This window comes from Microcaecilia unicolor, chromosome 7, assembly GCF_901765095.1.
Source record: "Microcaecilia unicolor chromosome 7, aMicUni1.1, whole genome shotgun sequence".
Taxonomy (NCBI): domain Eukaryota; kingdom Metazoa; phylum Chordata; class Amphibia; order Gymnophiona; family Siphonopidae; genus Microcaecilia; species Microcaecilia unicolor.
Window position 1 is genome coordinate 245662629 of NC_044037.1, and position 20339 is coordinate 245682967.

The following is a 20339-nucleotide window of genomic DNA, read 5'->3' on the forward strand; positions in this document are numbered from 1 at the left end:
TAGTTATGAAACAATCTGTGTAGCTGTCTAACCTAGACTTTTAGCAAGCTGTGGTAAACGGGGGCCTGCACTAGTGCCAGCGTATGCTTTTTTTTTTATGCGCGCTGAGGCCCCCTCTTTTATCGCAACGGTAAAAGGCTGTCTTGCTCGAAAAAAAATGGCCATGCGGTAACCACTTGTCATGCGGCCATTTCAGAGGGGAGCTCTTACTACCACCCATTGAGGTGGTGGTAAGGGCTCCAGTGCTAACCCAGCGGTAACCAGGCAGCGTTCTGAGGGTGGGAACTACTGCAAGACTCCTGTGGTAGCCTAGTGGGTAGTTTCAGATTGGCACGCGGTAAGCCTGTTGCTGCACACCTACCCTTTAGTCAAAGGGTCCTTGTGCACTTGCTAGAAGGTACCTGGCCATCAGCAACTTTTTGTGGAATTCCCACTTGGCTACAGTGTGTATTCAGGGTGAAAGTCTGCCAGATGGGATGGAGAAATCTGTGCAGAAATTGGTTTATGTATTCTTAAAATTCTTGATACTGTGAGATCACAATATAGCATCTGGTAGTGTGAAAATCTGAAGTGTAAAACCATTGAAGAGTTGTCTCTTGACAGTTAAAGAGCACAACTAAAGATAACCTTAAACTGCTGGTATAGCTTCCTAAGGTAGCTAAGGTGTATATTAGTGGACTTGTAAAGCAGTTGGGAAGCACAGGATACTTAAAACACTGAAGTTCTTTGTTACTAGGTGCACAATTTAATCCTTTATGCAAGAGTTCAGTCATGTAAGCAGTCTCTTTGTATGTAGACAGTTAACTCTGTTCCAACTGTTGTAATACTGATTCATCAGCCAAGGAAACAAAGGGGGAGGGGGGATGCGACTTGATATACCGCCTTTCTGTGGTTTTTGCAACTACATTCAAATAGGTTTACATAGTATATACAGGTACTTATTTGTACCCGGTGCAATGGAGGGTTAAGTGACTTGCCCAGAGTCACAAGGAATTGCAGTAGGAATTGAACCCAGTTCCCCAGGATCAAGGTCCGCTGTGCTTACCACTAGGTTACTCCACGCCACAAATTAATCTCTGAAAATTGATTTATTTTTTGCCTCCAAACAGATGCTTATTGAATACAGAATCTTCAGCTTGGTTGGCTGTATTGTTGCTTTCCAGCAAAATACTTTTTCAGATTTCTGCTCTGGGGCCTCTGGTATGGTGCTGGAAGCGGAGGCTCTGTGAAATATGGCATTTGAAGCCAGTATGGCTCATGGTAAAAAATGATGGGTTGCTTATCCCAGAAGAGTATTCTGGTCTCCCCCCTCCCCCAGCCAGGTGTTGTAGCGGTTTTATCCAGCTTTTGTCAGGGCAGATTGCAAAAGAGAAAGGGCCTGTCATCCATAACCTTGGCTGATAGCAGGATTGTGTGTGTGTTTGGAAGGAGGGTGGCCCTCCAGCATGATGATCTGGCCACTCCTAGGTTTATTCATAAAAGTGATGTGTGTCTGGTGGCAGATAGCTTCTGTTAATAACTTTAAAAATCAGTAACACTACAATCTTTTAAAAGGAGAACACTCGGGTAGATATGGTTCTCTGCTTATAGAGTTTCTCTCCCTTTGAGGCTGCTCTGAAGAGATGGAATGGTGTTGCTGTGGCTTTTTTTTTTTCTTTATTTAAAGAAACCTGGGATAGTCCCATCTGCCTGAGCCAACAGCACTTAACTACAGCAACATGGACATAAAAGGCCCAGTCTAAGCTTGAGGGAAGGAGGCAGAGGGTTTATTTTGATGGGTGTGGAGAGACACAGCATGCCTTGATTAGTGGGTGGGCTGAGAAGGAGGGAGGGGGAGGGGAAAGAGAGAGTGAAAAACAGATGCTGTGGAATCCACTGAAAACACCTCAACAGTCTGCAGCCACTGCTAGAGCAGCATTATCTGTACAGGTGATGCTGAAAGTGAACATGAGGCGGGGAGAAATTGGATAGGAGGTAGAGGTCAGAGATGGGGATGGAAGGTATCGGATAGAGATGTGTTTGGTATCAAAAATATACAAATTATAGAATAGCTAAATGAGAAGTGAGGAGAGAAATTTGAAAGTTGTGGAAAAGGAGGGGGAGATGATGGAGGTAAAACAGAACAGCAGGAAAAGGTTTCAGAAGACAAGAAGGAAGACTACTAATCTTATGATGGGCTTAAAAAAATCCTATTTATTTTTTGGTAGTTGCTAGAACATGTTAACACATTCCTTTTGAGGGAATTCTGTGTAAAAGTTTTGAAAATTCTGTGCACAGCCTTAAAATTCTGCAGTTTATTTGTAGTGGTTTTGTTCAGAATTGCCCTATCATAAGACGAGCTGTGCCTATGGACGTCCTTTATTTATGTCCTTGGCCCCCCCCCCCCCGAGATCGCCGCTGCCCCCCCCCCGAGGTCGTCACCACCTCCGCTCCCCCCTTCCGTCTGCCACCGGGCCGGGCCCTCACAGCGCCTCTCACCTCCATGTGAAGGCGCTGCAGCAAGCAACAGCTGATCGCCTCCCTTCGGACTTCCCTCCTTTCCTCCCTGGCCTGCCCTCGTCTGAGGTAAGTTACTTACGTAAGCTACTTACGTCAGACGAGGGCATGCCAGGGAGGAAAGGAGGGAAATCCGAAGGGAGGCGATCAGCTGTTGCCTGCTGCAACGCCTTCACACGGAGGTGAGAGGCGCTGTGAGGGCCCGGCCTGGTGGCAGACGGAGGGGGGGAGCGGCGGTGGTGACGACCTCAGAGGGGGGGGGGCCTCGGGGGTGCGGAGGATGGCGGGGAGGCCGGCGCTGTGGGAAGCTGTTATTTCAATACAGGGGGAGGGGGAGCGGCGGTGATCTGGGGGGGAGGGGCGAAGGACATCCATAAAGGACGTCCATAGGCACAGCTCATCTTTTTGTTTTCTTTTTTTATAGGGAAGCACGTCAATAAAGGACGTCCCTGACGAGCACTTTTTTCCCCCGATTTAATTTTTGGTAACATAGACATTTTTCAATCCCACGCAGCTCCAACGACAGGTGCAGACCTCTCGTTAGATTTTCTAGCGTTAAGGCAATCGGAAAAGGTTAGTGCATCTCATTACAATAGGGTTTCTATACAATTTGCTCATCTGCATTCCGTTTTCGTTAGCTGCTACCCTCGAAAAAGGCTCTGAGAAATCTTTAGTGCATGCCAGGGTTTACTACTTGCTCTTTAATGGCTTGTTAAGGTTAGTGCATCTGGCCCTCAGACTCCAGCCTCCCCAGTTCCTTCTTTCAGAACAGCTGCAGTTCCCTCGCCATCTGACTCCAGCAAGACCCCTAATTCTTTCTGCCCCCAATCTTCTGCATGCAGTATCTACCCTGTCATTCTCCCTCCCCACCAGGCACACCCACCCACTTCTTATTCTTTCTTTCTCCCCACCCACCCAGTTAGTGTATCTCCATGGCAGTGTCTTGAGCTTGGTTTCCCACCCACCCCCACTACTCCAGTGGCACGCTCTTAGCTTGATCTGCCCCAGTCCCCCAACCCGATGGCATACATTTAACTTTCTCTGCCCCCCCCCCCCCCCCAGTCTCTATGGTATGCACTAGGGCACCTGCATGAGCTGCTCTCCTGAATCCCTCCCCATAAACATAAATGAATAGTGGAGTCTAGGTAGATAAAGGAGAAAGAAGCAGATCCATGGGCAGTCTTTCACTTCCTCCTCCTCCCCTTGCTGTGTGATCTCTATGGGGGAGGAGGAGAGAGATTCAGGAAAGTATTTGATGCCAATGTCTGGGCAGAATTCTGCAGAGCAAATGTAGAATTCTGTGGAGATAGGGGATTCTGTACAAATTCTGCATTGTGCAGTTGCATAGAATCCCCTCAAGAGTAACACATTGCAGTTCTAAATCTATTATTTTTGAACTGGAGGGGAGGGGGAGGGTGAGCAACTAGTTGGAGGGTTAAACAAGTTTTGAAAGAGCATGTTTCAGCAAAATCTATTTTGATGAATATATTTGTTTAAATATGTTAATTGAGCAATGTCATACTGATAAATTCTTTTAAAAATCTCTTTTTGGAATCCTAGCAGGAGCAGGAAGAGATTCCTGTATGAGAATTTTGTATTTCCAATCTGTCAACGTTGCTCAGCTGACCATGCACACTCACCCTATGATCCGCGCGTTACTTCCTCGAGCTCCCCACCACAACTGTGCTGTCACCACAGGTCTAATTGCTAACTGGCCTCTGTGAATTAGAAAAATCTGATGTGGCCCCTCATGTTGGATGCTCTCTTTTAAAGCTTTGCTCTCATTATGACAGGTTATGCTCTAGCCCCAAATCTGCAAAAAATAACCAGAATAGGCACACTGTAAATGATCTTAACATTATTATTAGAAATTCAGTTATTTGGTTCTGTAAAAGCAGGAGTACAGACTAGATTACTCAAAATATGATCTGTTTTTGGTGGGGTTGCTATGTCCTCTTAATACTAATCTGCTTGATTATTTTTTCAATAAAAGCATATGAGAGAGTTGTGATCTAGGGATACCGGGTTACTGAGAATGTTTGATTTGAGTACTGTGCAGATGGAAAAGACTAGAAGAGGTGCATTATCAATAGCTGGACCACAGTTGTGGAATGCATGCCCAGTACAGGTTAGAATGATGCAGGATACAACATCTTTTAAAAAGTACTAAAGACTGACTTGTCTGAGCGAGCTTTTGGAGCAGGAGGCAGATGAGTATTTTGTTTTTTTGTGAGCTGCTTAGGGTATATCTTATATTTTTGATTGCTGTGTAATAGTTTGTTTTTATGTTTGTGTTTAATGATATTTGCACTGTCGTAATTTTGTTGGTTTTGATTATGTAGGGCTATTTTGCTGCCTAGGATCTTGTTGGGGATATGTGTGTTAAAAAATGAGAATGCAGTGGAAAATTCATATACTTCTATTAGTCCTATATCTCCTTTTTAAAACATTTTCCTTTTAGAATATTCAAGGGAATCAGTGTGATGTCCAGTAAGAGATTCTGAGAGGATCAGCAGAAAAGCACTGGGCATTCATTAGAATTGGTAGTGGTGGAGAGAGAAGGATGGGGAAAGGATGCAGAACAGCTGCATGAGGAGTAAAATGTAAAAAAACATACATTTTACTCCTCTTTATCTTAAAAAAAGTTATTTAACTTTTTTATTTTATTTTTTTTTATAGCACTAGCACTGCTATTTTGTAAGGAGAGAGAGGCAAAACCTCCCTTTGGTGTGACCGAAATCACATGCCACAATATTTGTGAGAGACAGTAATTCATTAGTATTTGGCCTACAGGCAAGGACCATTCAGAAGGTGTAAATGATTCTGATTTTCAGCTCTTGATGTTTTCAAGTTAACAACTTTGAAAAATAGGCAATAGAAGAATACACAAATGTAGTCTAAAAGTATTTTTATAGCAGGCTTAACTTGTTCACGTTCTCCTTCAGTTTACTTCTTAATATCTTAGTAGCTAAATTACTTATTTTCTCAAATCTATAATAGTAATCAGATTACCCAACCATATACAAAGGGCCTTCTGTACTACCAGTGAAGATTGGCAGAAAGGTTATGATGCAACGGGACTGAAAGAAGGTCATAAGCAACTATTTTATAGTACTATAAAATAGAAACATATATAATTTCCATCAAAGCTAAAAATCAGTGAAAATTGTAACCAATTAAATAACTTAAATAAGTACTAAAACACATAAATAGACATTATAACTGGCATTCCAACAGGTAAATAAATACACAAATCAGATCACAAAATGAATAAAAAAAAACCCGTATATGAAAAAATAATAGACTCGTGTAAATTAAAAGGTAATGAGACAAACTTGAAAACCCATATCTCAAAAGTTACACAATACAATTGAATAATCCAAACTAATCAAACTAAAATATCTATTGCTATACATACCCACATATGTTGGGGAATGGCTTGAACTCAGTCTGGTTAAACTAAAAACATAAAATGGAAGTAGATAAACTAAGAAACTCAATATGCAGTGACGCAACTATATATTATAAACATTCAAAAGAGTGCCAGCTACTTACTATATCTCTCCTTTTCAAGCAGTAATCTGCTATTGAATTTAAATCAGCCTGCTTAGACTTCCATAGCAATTTATGAGCTAGCAGTTGCTTGCATGATCAGTGACTGAGCATATGCATTTGGGAGAGTTCCATGAGAGAACAAAAAAAATATAATTAACATAGTACATGAGGGCAGATAAAGACATGTACGGTCCATCCAGTCTGCCCAACAAGATAAACTCATTACAGTATGGTATGTGATACTTCCTATGTATACTTGGTCATGATTTGTCCTTGCCATACCATTGAGAGTCTTATATTCCACATATTTCACAAGATTCTACACGGATTGCAAAATACTACTACTACTACTAACATTTCTAAAGCGCTACTAGGGTTACGCAGCGCTGTACAATTTAAACATAGAAGGACAGTCCCTGCTCAAAGAGCTTACAATCTAAAAGACAAGAGAACAATCTAAAGACAAGTGTACAATCTAGAGGACAAGTGAACAGTTAATCTAATAGGGTGGATAGATTGGGGCATTCTATATTTCTCAAGCGGTTAGGCGCCGAAGGCAGCATTGAAGAGGTGAGTTTTAAGCAGAGATTTGAAGATGGGTAGGGAGGGGGCATGGCGTATGGGTAAAGGAAGATTGTTCCAGGCATAGGGTGAGGCAAGGCAGAATGAGCGGAGCCTGGAGTTGGCAGTGGTGGAGAAGGGTACAGAGAGAAGGGCTTTGTCCTGTGAGCGGAGGTTACGGGCGGGAACATAGGGGGAGATGAGGGTGGAGAGGTAGTGAGGAGTCGTAGACTGAGTGCATTTGTAGGTAAGGAGGAGGAGCTTGAATTGTATGCGATATCTGATCGGAAGCCAATGAAGTGATTTGAGGAGAGGGGTGATATGAGTATATCGGTTCTGGCGGAATATAAGACGTGCAGCAGCGTTCTGAACGGATTGAAGGGGGGATAGATGGCTGAGTGGGAGGTCAGTGAGGAGTAAGTTGCAGTAATCGAGGCGAGAGGTAATGAGAGCGTGGACGAGAGTTCTGGTGGTGTGCTCAGAGAGGAAAGGGCGAATTTTGCTGATGTTGAAGAGGAAGAAGCGACAGGTCTTGGCAGTCTGTTGGATATGCGCAGAGAAGGAGAGGGAGGAGTCGAAGATGACTCCGAGGTTGCGGGCAGATGGGACGGGGAGGATGAGGGTGTTAACAACTGAGATAGAGAGTGGAGGAAGAGGAGAAGTGGGTTTAGGAGGAAACACGAGGAGCTCGGTCTTGGACATGTTCAGTTTAAAGTGACGGTTGGACATCCATACTGCAATGTCGGATAAACAGGCCGATACCTTGGCCTGTGTCTCCGTGGTGATGTCAGGTGTGGAGAGGTATAGCTGGGTGTCATCAGCATAAAGATGATACTGAAAACCATGAGACGAGATCAGCGAGCCCAGGGAGGAGGTGTAGATTGAGAAAAGAAGGGGTCCAAGGACAGATCCCTGGGGAACTCCAACAGATAGTGGGATGGGAGTGGAGGAAGATCCATGGGAGTGTACCCTGAAGGTGCGGTGGGAGAGATAAGAGGAGAACCAGGAGAGGACAGAGCCTTGGAACCCAAAAGAGGACAGCGTGGCAAGAAGTAAATCATGATTGACAGTGTCAAATGCGGCGGAAAGATCGAGGAGGATGAGGATGGAGTAGTGACCTCTGGATTTGGCCAGGAGCAGGTCATTGCAAACTTTAGAGAGTGCCGTTTCTGTCGAGTGCAGAGGGCGAAAACCGGATTGAAGTGGACCGAGGATGGCATGAGAGGAGAGAAAATCAAGGCAGCGGCTGTGAACGGCGCGCTCAAGTATTTTGGAGAGGAAGGGTAAAAGAGAGATGGGGCGGTAGCTGGAGGGGCAGGTAGGGTCAAGTGAAGGTTTTTTGAGGAGAGGTGTGACAACGGCGTGCTTGAAGGTGTCAGGGACAGTTGCAGTGGAGAGAGAGAGGTTAAGGATGCGACAGATGGAGGGGGTGACAGTATGGAGATGGTGTTGAGTAGGTTGGTGGGGATGGGATCAGAGGAACAGGTGGTGCATTTTGAGGAGGAAAGAAGGCGGGAAGTTTCATCCTCGGTGATCTCAGGAAACGAGGGGAAAGAGGCCTGGGTAGGTTGGAGGAGGGAGAGGGTTAAAGGGTGAAGAGGAGGTGGTGGCTTGGTCGTGAACTCAAGGTTGATCTTTTGCACTTTGTCGCGGAAGTAGTCGGCCAGTGATTGAGGAGAGAGAGAAGGGGGAGTAGGAGCGGGTGGCACTTTTAGGAGGGAGTTAAGGATGGTGAAGAGACGACGAGGGTTGGAGCTGAGAGAATTGGTCAATTGGGTGTAATAGTCCTGTTTTGCACGGAATAGGGAGGAGTGGAAGGAGGATAGCATGAATTTGTAGTGGAGGAAGTCTGAAAGGGTACGAGATTTCCTCCAGAGGCGTTCAGCGGATCGGGTGCAGGAGCGAAGGTAACGGATGCAAGGAGTCAGCCAGGGCTAGGGATTGGTGCACTTTGTGGGACGGGAGATGGATGGTGCGAGGGTGTCCAAAGTAGAGGAGAGAGCGGTATTGTAAGCGGAGACCGCTTTGTCGACAGTTTCGGAGGACGTGATGGAGGGGAGGAGATTAGAGATAGTAGATGATAAGGTGGAGGGGTCAATAGCCTGGAGGTTCCTGGAGGTGGTGGTTAAAGTTGGACGGGGTGGGGGTGGGGGGGTGAAGAAGCCTCTACAGTAGAAGGAATTACAAAATAAAATTGAACATCATTAATAAACACATGAGATTTCAGTTTACTATACAATACTGGGTACAGTAGGAATTTCCCTGTGTCTAGCCGACTCATTATCTAAGCTGAAGGGTTAAATGACTTGCTCACAGTCTCAAGGAACCACATTGGGATTCCCAGCCCAGTGCCTTAACCATTAGGCTAATCCTCTACATTACTGTTTATATAAAGTTATATGTATATTCAGCAGCGGTAAATGTATAAGTACTGCTATGGAATAAACATGTATAACTTTATACAGAGAACATAAAGTCTGACTTTATACAGATAAATTTGCACCTACTATTTCTCCAGATCAGTTACTGTATATGTTTAAAGTTATAGATAGCAGGTCAATTCTGCCACTCAGTATAACTGTAATCACCATCCCCAGAATGGTTTATCAAGAAAAGGTTTTACATTTTGGGCTTACATTTGTGTCTACAGCTCTTTATGATGTATTTAAAAAAACGAATATGCATTTTTTGGCTTATTGGTTGGTTAAAGGTAACACTTTTTTTTGTACTCTGTTGGTGCTCCTGATTGTTCAGTAGTTAGAGCACTTTAGAAGTAGACTCCTGGGAATTTTATATTTGCATATTTGTGTGAGATCTGGAACAATTGGAGAAGCCTCTGAAAACATGGAACTGTTATAAAATTTTGCCACAGATGGAGAGAAACTGCTTTAAGACAATTGCAATCTATGGATGATATTGTAATAAGGGCTGTTGAGGGGGAGAGTGAAATAGGTTCATATCAGATGTACTTTAGAATGGATGTGTTGATTGTTTTGGACTTAATCTTACTGCTTGAAGCAGATCAGTATTTTGAGTAAAAAAAAAAGTCATATTTATTGAGAAGATTTTGAATTGATTTTGATATTCAGATGACTTTAAATTCTCCACAAGAGAATAATACTTATATGAATATTTTCTGAGCTGATTACGTTTGGACTGATGATTACCTGTGTTTTTTGGCTGGCTGGCTGGCTTTGAGATATGATGCCCATCTCAGTCTTAATTACTATAGAAGATGGTATTTTGTTTTTCTTTTTTTTTTTTTTAATGTTTTAGATGCATGTGCTGTGTTTATTTTAAAACTTGCAACTTTTTTTTTTTTGGCGCTATAGCAGTGATCTTCAGTCCTTTAAATCTCCACGTTTCCTGTGGGCAGATGCTCCGAACTCCTGTGCTTTAGGGAACAGTTCCAAAACTTAGCTCCACAGTGCTCAATGCTGATGGTATGCGAATGGTATGCATGCTGTGAGACAAAGTAAGGGGGAGGAATGTGCCTGGAGCATGTGCATGTAAAAACTTTTTTAGATACATTAAAAGCAGGAAACCGGCCAAAGAGTCGGTTGGGGCCGCTGGACGAAAATGGTGTTAAAGGGGCGATCAAGGAGGACAAAGCCGTAGCGGAGAAATTAAATGAATTCTTTGCTTCGGTCTTCACCGAGGAGGATTTGGGGGGGACACCGGTGCCGGAAAGAATATTTGAAGCGGGGGAGTCGGAGAAACTAAACAAATTCTCTGTAACCTTGGAGGATGTAATGGGTCAGTTCAGCAAGCTGAAGAGTAGTAAATCACCGGGACCTGATGGTATTCATCCCAGAGTATTAATAGAACTAAAAAATGAACTTGCGGAGCTACTGTTAGAAATATGCAATCTGTCCCTAAAATCGAGTGTAATACCGGAAGACTGGAGGGTAGCCAATGTTACTCCGATTTTTAAGAAAGGTTCCAGAGGAGATCCGGGAAATTATAGACCGGTGAGTCTGACGTCGGTGCCGGGCAAGATGGTGGAGGCTATTATTAAGAATAAAATTGCAGAGCATATACAAAAACATGGACTGATGAGACAAAGTCAGCACGGATTTAGTGAAGGGAAGTCTTGCCTCACCAATCTAATGCATTTTTTTTGAGGGGGTAAGCAAACATGTGGACAATGGGGAGCCGGTTGATATTGTATATCTGGATTTTCAGAAGGCGTTTGACAAAGTGCCGCACGAAAGACTCCTGAAGAAATTGCAGAGTCATGGAATCGGAGGTAGGGTATTATTATGGATTAAGAACTGGTTGAAAGATAGGAAGCAGAGAGTAGGATTGCGTGGCCAGTATTCTCAGTGGAGGAGGGTAGTTAGTGGGGTCCCGCAGGGGTCTGTGCTGGGTCCGTTGCTTTTTAATGTATTTATAAATGACCTAGAGATGGGAATAACTAGTGAGGTAATTAATTCGCCGATGACACAAAATTATTCAGGGTCGTCAAGTCGCAGGAGGAATGTGAACGATTACAGGAGGACCTTGCGAGACTGGGAGAATGGGCGTGCAAGTGGCAGATGAAGTTCAATGTTGACAAGTGCAAAGTGATGCATGTGGGTAAGAGGAACCCGAATTATAGCTACGTCTTGCAAGGTTCCGCGTTAGGAGTTACGGATCAAGAAAGGGATCTGGGTGTCGTCGTCGATGATACGCTGAAACCTTCTGCTCAGTGTGCTGCTGCGGCTAGGAAAGCGAATAGAATGTTGGGTGTTATTAGGAAGGGTATGGAGTCCAGGTGTGCGGATGTTATAATGCCGTTGTATCGCTCCATGGTGCGACCGCACCTGGAGTATTGTGTTCAGTACTGGTCTCCGTATCTCAAAAAAGATATAGTAGAATTGGAAAAGGTACAGCGAAGGGCGACGAAAATGATAGTGGGGATGGGACGACTTTCCTATGAAGAGAGGCTGAGAAGGCTAGGGCCTTTCAGCTTGGAGAAGAGACGGCTGAGGGGAGATATGATAGAAGTGTATAAAATAATGAGTGGAATGGATCGGGTGGATGTGAAGCGACTGTTCACGCTATCCAAAAATACTAGGACTAGAGGGCATGAGTTGAAGCTACAGTGTGGTAAATTTAAAACGAATCGGAGAAAATTTTTCTTCACCCAACGTGTAATTAGACTCTGGAATTCATTACCGGAGAACGTGGTACGGGCGGTTAGCTTGACGGAGTTTAAAAAGGGGTTAGATAGATTCCTAAAGGACAAGTCCATAGACCGCTATTAAATGGACTTGGAAAAATTCCGCATTTTTAGGTATAACTTGTCTGGAATGTTTTTACGTTTGGGGAGCGTGCCAGGTGCCCTTGACCTGGATTGGCCACTGTCGGTGACAGGATGCTGGGCTAGATGGACCTTTGGTCTTTCCCAGTATGGCACTACTTATGTACTTATGTACTTAATGTTTGCGGTAAGCACAGCTCTTGTGCATATGCCCAGACAAACCAGGAAGTTAAGCGTACATCGGCACTGTTCTGTGCCTTTAAATTAAGCTTTCCAAAATTTATTTTCACTTGAAAGACTTGTATTCAAGTGCAGAAAACAGGCACCAATGTGTGCTTTTGGGTGTGCTCGGACCCGCATCCATTTATTTTTCACTCCAAGCACATTTAGAGGCTTGCATGGGCTTCCTTCTGCTTCTGAAATAAATCAAAACTGGCAGATTTTAAGCTGAAAAAATTTAGAAATTCTCTCTTCAAACACCCCAGTGCCAGTTCTGAGCTGGTGTTAAGTTTTCATTGATAAGGGCAGGGTTTGTTTATGTGCTCTTCTCTGAGCATTGGGAGGGATTAGCAAATGATCTCATTTACATCTGTTTGACTACATTTAAACATTTTTTTTCTGCTGATCTTTCACATGCCCTTGTTTCCTGTGCTGCATCACTCTGAACATTCTGCAAAGATTAACACCAGTGCTAATCGGCTCTAGTGCCAACATTAGTTTTTGAGCATTGGCCCACTGTTTAGTCAGGATCAGGGCTGTCGAGAGACTGGGCCGGGCTTGGGGGCAGGCCGGGTTTGGGGGCAGGCTGGGCTTGGGGGAAGGCCGCCCATGGGCCCTGCCCCAGAGGCCCCGCCCCTGCCGCCCCCGAGGTTGCTGTCGCTCCCCTCTTCTGTCTGCCGCCACTGGGCCGGGCCCCCTGCATTGAAATCACAGTCTCACCTCCGTGAAAGCAGCGTTGCAGGCAGCAGAACGCCTCCTTCTACCCTCCTTCCCTCCTTGTGTCCTGCCCTCGCGGACATTACGTCAGACGAGGGCGGGACACAGGGAGGGAAGGAGAGCCGGAGGGAGGTGTTCTGCAGCCTGCTTTCATGGAGATTTGACTAGGATTTCAATGCAGGGGGCAGACGGTCGACAACGGAGGGCGGGTGGGACTGCGGCGCTGGGCTCTCCTTGGAGGCCCGGGGAATTATGTCCCCCCTGCCCCCCCTCTTGGCGGCTATGGTCAGGATTAATAGTAAACAAAGAAGGAAACAATCTCCACGAATGGCACAAAGCCGCAAACCGAACAAAGAGTCAGTCAACAAAGGAAAAAACCTCCAGGAATGGCACAAAGCCGCAAAATGAACAAAAAATGGAGTCAGAATTAATACCTTTAAGATGCTAAATAAGGACTTCACTCCCTGAGGTCTAAAACACTCCTCCTTTTGCTACATGTATGTGTGATGCCAGTCTGCATCCAGATCAGCCAGCATTTGATATGCAAATGAAAAGGCTCAGAGACTGAGTACTTGGCACTTTTTAAATGAACTGTTTGATATGTATTTATTTAATGGTTTGGTTACTAAATGAGTATTGGTGAAGCATGATGTTCATTTTGACTTGAGGTACTTTACTTCCAAAAATAGTTGCAGGGAGATAGCTGTCATTTAATTGGGAGTTCAGTTCCTAATCATGCTGAAGAAGTTTGTTTAAGCTTTCGTTTAAGTGGTGTAGTGGATGACTGAGAATCAGAAGGACGGTAGTGAGGCAGGAAGAAAAAGTCCAAATAATATTTTAGCTGGATTATGAAAATGTTTAATAAGATTATGAAAATACTTCTGTTTTGCCAATTTCAGGTGATAATTATAAATTCTCAGGCGGAATTTACAGATGGCAAATAGGCCAGGGGTGGGGTTCGATGTCAACACCATCAGTGCTCTGCACTACGGGCTTGCTGCTTTAAGAGCTGGAGACCCAATGATAGCAGGGGTTCTTGTGAGGAAAGGACATCACTGTGTTAATCAAAGGAGAAGAGGCCTGAGAGAAATGTTTTGGAAAGTATGTTGAGAGACCAGGGATCTGGACACCGAGAATTTGATAGGATAGCTGCCATGTGAGTGGCACACGCTGAACAGCCAGTGACTGTAACAGAAAGCTGACAGAAGATTTTAAAAAATGGTTGGACTGAGATATTGGATGACATTGAATAGAGGAGCGCTGAAGTGAGGATGTGATGGGGTGATAAGGTCAAGGGTGTGACCTACTTTATGCTTGAGCAGGTACACCGACTGAATAAGGTCCAAATCATGGAGAAATGGCTGAGATGGTTTAGTACACAGGTGCTAATATATATTTTATCTGAAAATATATAGAAAAATGACCAACAAATTTAAGATCAGCTGTCAGCCTATCCTGGGATTTGCAAGATACCTTGATCAGAAAGTTTTGAAAAGGGATGATAGGCTTTAGATGGCAGGATATTGCCAGTGTCTGTAATGAAGCCTTTTGCTACCAGTGTTGTCACAGGTGATTAGATGAATCAGGAAAGATTTTAGCTGGCCTGCACATTCTCCTCCAACATCCAGGACTAAATTCTCTTCATATGTACCCAGTGTGTTTGAACTAGAGTATTATCCCACCACGTATGTTAATATGATTTGAGACACGTCACCAAGTAATACCACAGCATATTTGGTGCCCTGACTCACTCAGCCTCTTAGGCAAAGCAAGAACATTGTATCACACCCTGCCAAATAAGACTAATAACAAGCGTCCTTAAGGTCGCAAAGAACCTCTGTGGCAAACTAATAGAAGAAAAAAAACATTTCTTAGGCAAAAAATAGCATTTCAAAGACATTAATTCTGGTTAACCAGGAGACATAAAGATCCTTCCAACTCCTGAAATCCATTCTAACCACATTCAATAAAATGCCATAGTTTAAGGAGTAGAGTTTATGCAAGTCACAAGGGGACCACTACTTCTAGATAGTTTCTAAATTTAAATTTCCTAATTGTCCTACATTCATATTTTGTAGCTTAGGTACAGGTTCACTCTACAAGGCATAAACACTAATTTAGAGAAGTGTATTGAAGTGTCAAGCAGGAGCTCCAGATTTCTTGATAGCCCTGAACAATACTGGGAGAGATCTCACCCAGTCCTTCATGTAAATTAGCATATTGTCAACATAGAGAGAGAATTATGCACCTGTCTGAATACCCTGGATCTTATCCACATTTCTAATTAAAAAACAAAAAGCAAACATACTAAGGTTCAATAAAGGCGAATAGAGGAGGCAACAGAGGGCATCTCTGGTGCATACCACATCCTTGCTTAAATGAAGCTGAAACACATCTATTAACTAGGACAGATGTAGAAGGGGTAAATAAAGGACTTTAACTCAATCTGTAAAATGTACTTCCAAATCTATCTTTATGAAAACACACAATGAATACAGCCATGCAATTGTCTCAAACTCAAAAGCCTTCTCTGTATTCAGTGATAAAATAAACTGAGTCCTCGTTCATTTTACCTGCATTGCTGTTAGCATGACTGCACATAATACCACCCACCAGCAGTTAAGTACATAAGTATTGCCATACTGGGACAGACAAGGTCCATCAAGCCCAGCATCCTGTTTCCAACAGTGGCCAATCCAGGTCACAGATACCTGGCAAGATCCCAAAAAAGTACAAAACATTTTATGCTTATCCCAGAAATAAGCACTGGATTTTCCCCAAGTCCATTTTAATAATGGTCTATGGACTTTTCCTTCAGGAAGCCATCCAAACCTTTTTTAAACCCTGCTAAGCTAACCACCGTTACCACATTCTCTGGCAACAAATTCCAGAGTTGAATGAAGAAACATTTTCTCCAATTCGTTTTAAATTTACTACTTTGTAGCTTCATTGAATGCCCCCTAGTCCTAGTATTTTTGGAAAGAGTAAACAGACGCTTCACGTCTACCCTTTCCACTCCACTCATTATTTTATAGACTTCTATCATATCTCTCCTCAGCTGTCTTTTCTGCAAGCTGAAGAGCCCTAGCCGCTTTAGCCTTCCCTCATAGGGAAGTCGTCCCATCCCCTTTACCATTTTCATCGCCCTTCTCTGCGCCTTTTCTAATTCCACTATATCTTTTTTGAGATGCGGCAACCAGAATTGAACACAATATTTGAGGTGCGGTCGCACCATGGACCAAGGCATTATAACGTCCTGAAGAAATTCATAGCTTGCCAACACTGCAGCAGTACTGCCAGTCACTGACACCAGCACCTCACACATGCTCAATTCTCTCACATGAACTGAGCATGTGTGGGGTGATGGTTTCAGTGGCTGGGAGCACTACCACTGACTGCTGCGGTGTTAGAGCAGCCTAGGGGTTTGGCGAGCTGTGGCTGTCTTGAGCTGGTGGGGCTTGCGGATCCCTGCATGGGCCTAAGCTGAAAATGGACAGGCCCATATCCTCCCATACCCCCCCCCCCCCCCCAGTGTGGCTATGTTCCTGCCCCACACAGAATATGCATGTGCAGTGTTAGGGTCAGGGGTGAGACTGGAAAACATACTGTGACCTTGAAGTAAAAGGCTTACATGGGATTATTATGAGTTTGATTGTTTTAAGACAATTGTTCTTAGAGACCAGAATTTTAAAATACTGTTCAGCAAGACTGTGAGCAACGTTGCTCTCAAGCTCCAGTTTGGAAATCCCTGCCCTATAGAAATGGTTTGGTTAACCAGTTTTAACCACCTATGTGTGCATCAAGTTTTAGAAAAAAGATTAGAATTATATACAGGTAATTAAGGCATATTTCATACTCTAAGTGGTTAATATAATTGTATCTGCTATGGTAGAGTGGATTATGTTCTTACATATTTATTTGAAGTATAGGAAAAATTGACTGGAAAGAATGAGATTGTTTAAATAATTTAAAGCTTCTTTTTTTGCATATTGTATATAAAAAACAGTTCTTCAAAGGTTTTTAAAATATATAGTTCAATAGTTTTAGTGATGTGAATGTAAATGAATGACAGAAAGAGTCAAGGGAAGGTTGTAACATCTCAGGACCAAACAAAGTTTTTCTGAGACACATCAGACATCTGTAAATACACACATTATGGAAAGAACCAATTTGGAAGCTGACCTTTGCAAAGCTATAAAATCTATGCCTGGGACCAGGAGCCAATCCACCAAAGCCAAAAACTCAGAGAAGCAAGAATGTGATAGAGCTGTTTCAGTGACCAGGCATACCCCAGACATGCCCAAATTTAGTTTGTGTCTGCTATGTTACCAGCCTGCCACAAACACAAGCAAATACCAAGACAATAGAGCAGTGGTTTAATGCAATTCTCTTGCGGGAGCTCAGTCATAGGAGTCAGCTTTGATGCATTCTGATAAAGGGTGTAGCTTGTTGAAAGTCACCACAGAGCTTAAGCAGAACCACAGATGTCTGATTTCTGTTGAAAAAATTGAGGCCATTTTTCTTCTGTACTTAATATTTTTAAACTTACAATAGCGACTTTGTTGGGGTTATCTTTGCAGCAGGAAACCTTTGATCTGTACTTTCAAGTGCCATGATGCCTGGGAGACAGATGTTGGAAAAAAAATTATGAAACTAGCTAGAGATTAGAGTGTGTGGCTGAGGTCTCTATCAAGGAAGTTTGAAGGACAGGCAGTTTGAATGGAAAAACTGTACAGCACTACATTCAAAAGCTAAAATTTTGGACTAGTTTCACTGTTCTGTTTTTTTGCTGATAAATCTGATTGTGTGGTCTCTCTCTTTTTAAATTTAATTTTACATTTCTGATAACACTTCTTTATTTTTAAATCATACTGCGGTTTGGGAGCAACACCCTGCTCTTCAAATGTACATGATAAAGGAATTTTTTAAAAAGCCTTTAACTTCTTGAATTCAAAAAGCAAATGATTGCATTCTCTGAATAAAATGGCAACCACTGACAAATCACAACATCCTCCGTGCAGCATTTGGCAGACTTTCAGCTATTTAAACACAATATGTTGAGTTGAGCTAACAAACATAAGTGAACAGATTTATCTTTCTGGCTGTTTGCTGTTTTACTGTATTTTTTAATCGTCATGTTCATCCAGTAGAGATTTAGATAATGCTGCTGGTCTGTGTGTGTATAGTCTGTGTGATAAAAGTTTAATAAAATTCTTTTAACCTGTATTTGGCTTGCTTTCCTGTCTCAAAAAATCAACAGTTTCTAGCTTCTATTTAAAGAAACACAGTAGTTTAGCAACTGTTAATATCTTTAAACATTCATGCTTAAAAACACAGATGCTAAAATTGTCTTTTAGTTCTCTTCCATCATAAAATCTTTATTCTTTCCAATCCAATGGAATTTGCAAAGAAACTATACAGAAAAGGTTGAGAATGTGAAGTAAAATAATTCTGAAAATGTTAATGACATGAGAGCAAATGTATGTGTGTTGGGGTGGGGGGGGGGGGCACTGGTAAAGAGAGTTTAAAAAAACAGGCTACATTAGACGCATCCAAAGAAATAATCCCCCCTGACCTCCCTAAAATATGACCCAATGCATTTCTGTGAGAGAAGCAGTTCCAGCTTCTGCATCATTGAAAGTCTAATACGCTGGAACAGAGCAGTTTGGGATTTACTCCTTTCAGACTGCCTCTTTCCTTTTCTCATCTTCCAGCCACACACATACTTGTAAAGGGGTTGGAAATAATTCCATGGGACATGCTTCACATGCATTCCCCGCTCCCTCCCTCTCCTGTCACACTTCGAATTTTGCTGAGCTGACTCGTGGGGGCTGATTCTCAGAATTCCGGCACTGTATGGAACAGTGCAGGAAAAACAATTTCATATGCGCAGCACTAATAATATGTAAATTATATGCATGCTGTTGGGGGAGGAATTTTTGAAAAGCTCATATTTAAGTGCAGAAAAACAGGCACAGATGTGAGTTTTCACTTTCAGTCCTGCCTGGACTTACTCACATGTTTGTTTTGTCACTGTCAGCAGCAGAGGCTACATGGACTTCTCTTCTGCTTTAAAAAAAAAAAAAAAAAAGAAACCACAAAACCAGCAGTCAAATGTTTCAAATCTTGAGAAAATCCTCTCAGCAAACCCCTGAATACCACCTCCAAGCAAGTGGTAATTTTTCTGCCTTCTGTTTCTGTGCTGTTCTAAGCATTGGGGGGGGGGGGGGGGGGGGAATACCAATTGACCTCATTAAACAGGCACTTGAATATATTTAAATATATTAAAATTCAAACTGTGCACATCTTTGGTACCACGTTTGCAGTGGTGATACAGCCCTCTGAACATTCTGCTTAACACTGGCGTTAGGTTCTGAGCATCGCCTCCTTAGTGATTCAGATAAGATTCTACTGTGAAACCTAGTGACAGAATGATATAACTTTTTTTTTTGTAATGAGTTGCTATATACAGTGACAGCTAGTGACTGAACCATGTAGTTTACTAATTTTGCTATGTACACTGACAGCTAATGGTGGAGAAATACAGCAATACTTCTTGCCTTGGGACACTTGCACTCTGTCCTTAAACTGTAAAAATCCATCCTTTGACAGTGACATCTAATGGTTGGATACATTATTACAGTTGGTTTCATTTTTATGATTCTTTCAAAACCAGTTGGAGTGTTTGGTTACTGCTCCAACACAGAGGCAACATAGACACTAACACATGCACTTATGCACATGCAGAAAGGTTGGCAAGAATGCTATGAGCCTGATTTGCATACTTTCCCATTTGTTTGATGCTGAAAAGTTTGTAATTTAGCTTTCTCCATGGCACGCTATGTAGGGTTATCTTGTCAGCAACTCATCACCTTATGATCTTTGCGCAAAGTTATTTTGTCTCTACTTCACAAATGAGAAGATCTTTGGCTCTTGGCCTTCTACAAATCCATATAATGAGACCAGTGTTTTATAGCCAAGCAATATATTGAATAAAGAGACTTTTGTGTGTATGAAAGGAATCCTCAGATACAAATTTCACCCCAAAATTGGCCCTTTATCAAATCAAGTCTAATTGAATTGACCATATGAGCCATCTCTAACAGGGTTCTTTCTTGACCCCAGTGAGTGGCTGCTTGGGTGCATCTCGCCTGTTTGGATTGGTATGGCAGGGATGATAAGGAAAGTGAAATTTAAATATACCTCTTAAATTTTTTTCTTGAGTCCTGCTATACCAGTCCAGGACTTGCCGTTGAAGAATTCATTGAATTCTCTGCTTATCTTTCTCTAGTGATGTACATTGTTATCAGTTTGTTAATCTTTTATGCTGTAGTTAGATGGAGCTGACAGGTGGACCTGCTTTGGTAATAGCATACTGGAGAATGGCACCAGCCTACATATCATGGTGTCACTGAAGGAGTTCAGTGTCTCCACCTCTATCTGCTGTTTGGACTAGTATGGCGAGCAATTCCCAAGTATGAAGGTTAAATGAAAAAGTAATGCCTCTCCATAATTCATCAACAGATGGCAGTACAGCACATGTTCA

At 42.8% G+C, this 20339-nt stretch overlaps 1 protein-coding gene across 4 annotated transcripts in view; it reads left to right on the plus strand.

Moving 5' to 3' along the window:
• ACVR1 (activin A receptor type 1) overlaps positions 1 to 20339 on the plus strand; it is a 210513-nt gene that overhangs the window by 56177 nt on the left and 133997 nt on the right. The window contains exon 1 of one of the 4 annotated variants that reach the window (XM_030209129.1): positions 2954 to 3069. The exons of the other annotated variants lie outside the window; for them this stretch is intronic. The gene's annotated coding sequence lies outside the window, so the exon portion shown is untranslated. Of the gene's footprint in view, positions 1 to 2953; positions 3070 to 20339 lie in introns of those variants that run through there. 4 annotated transcript variants of the gene reach the window in all.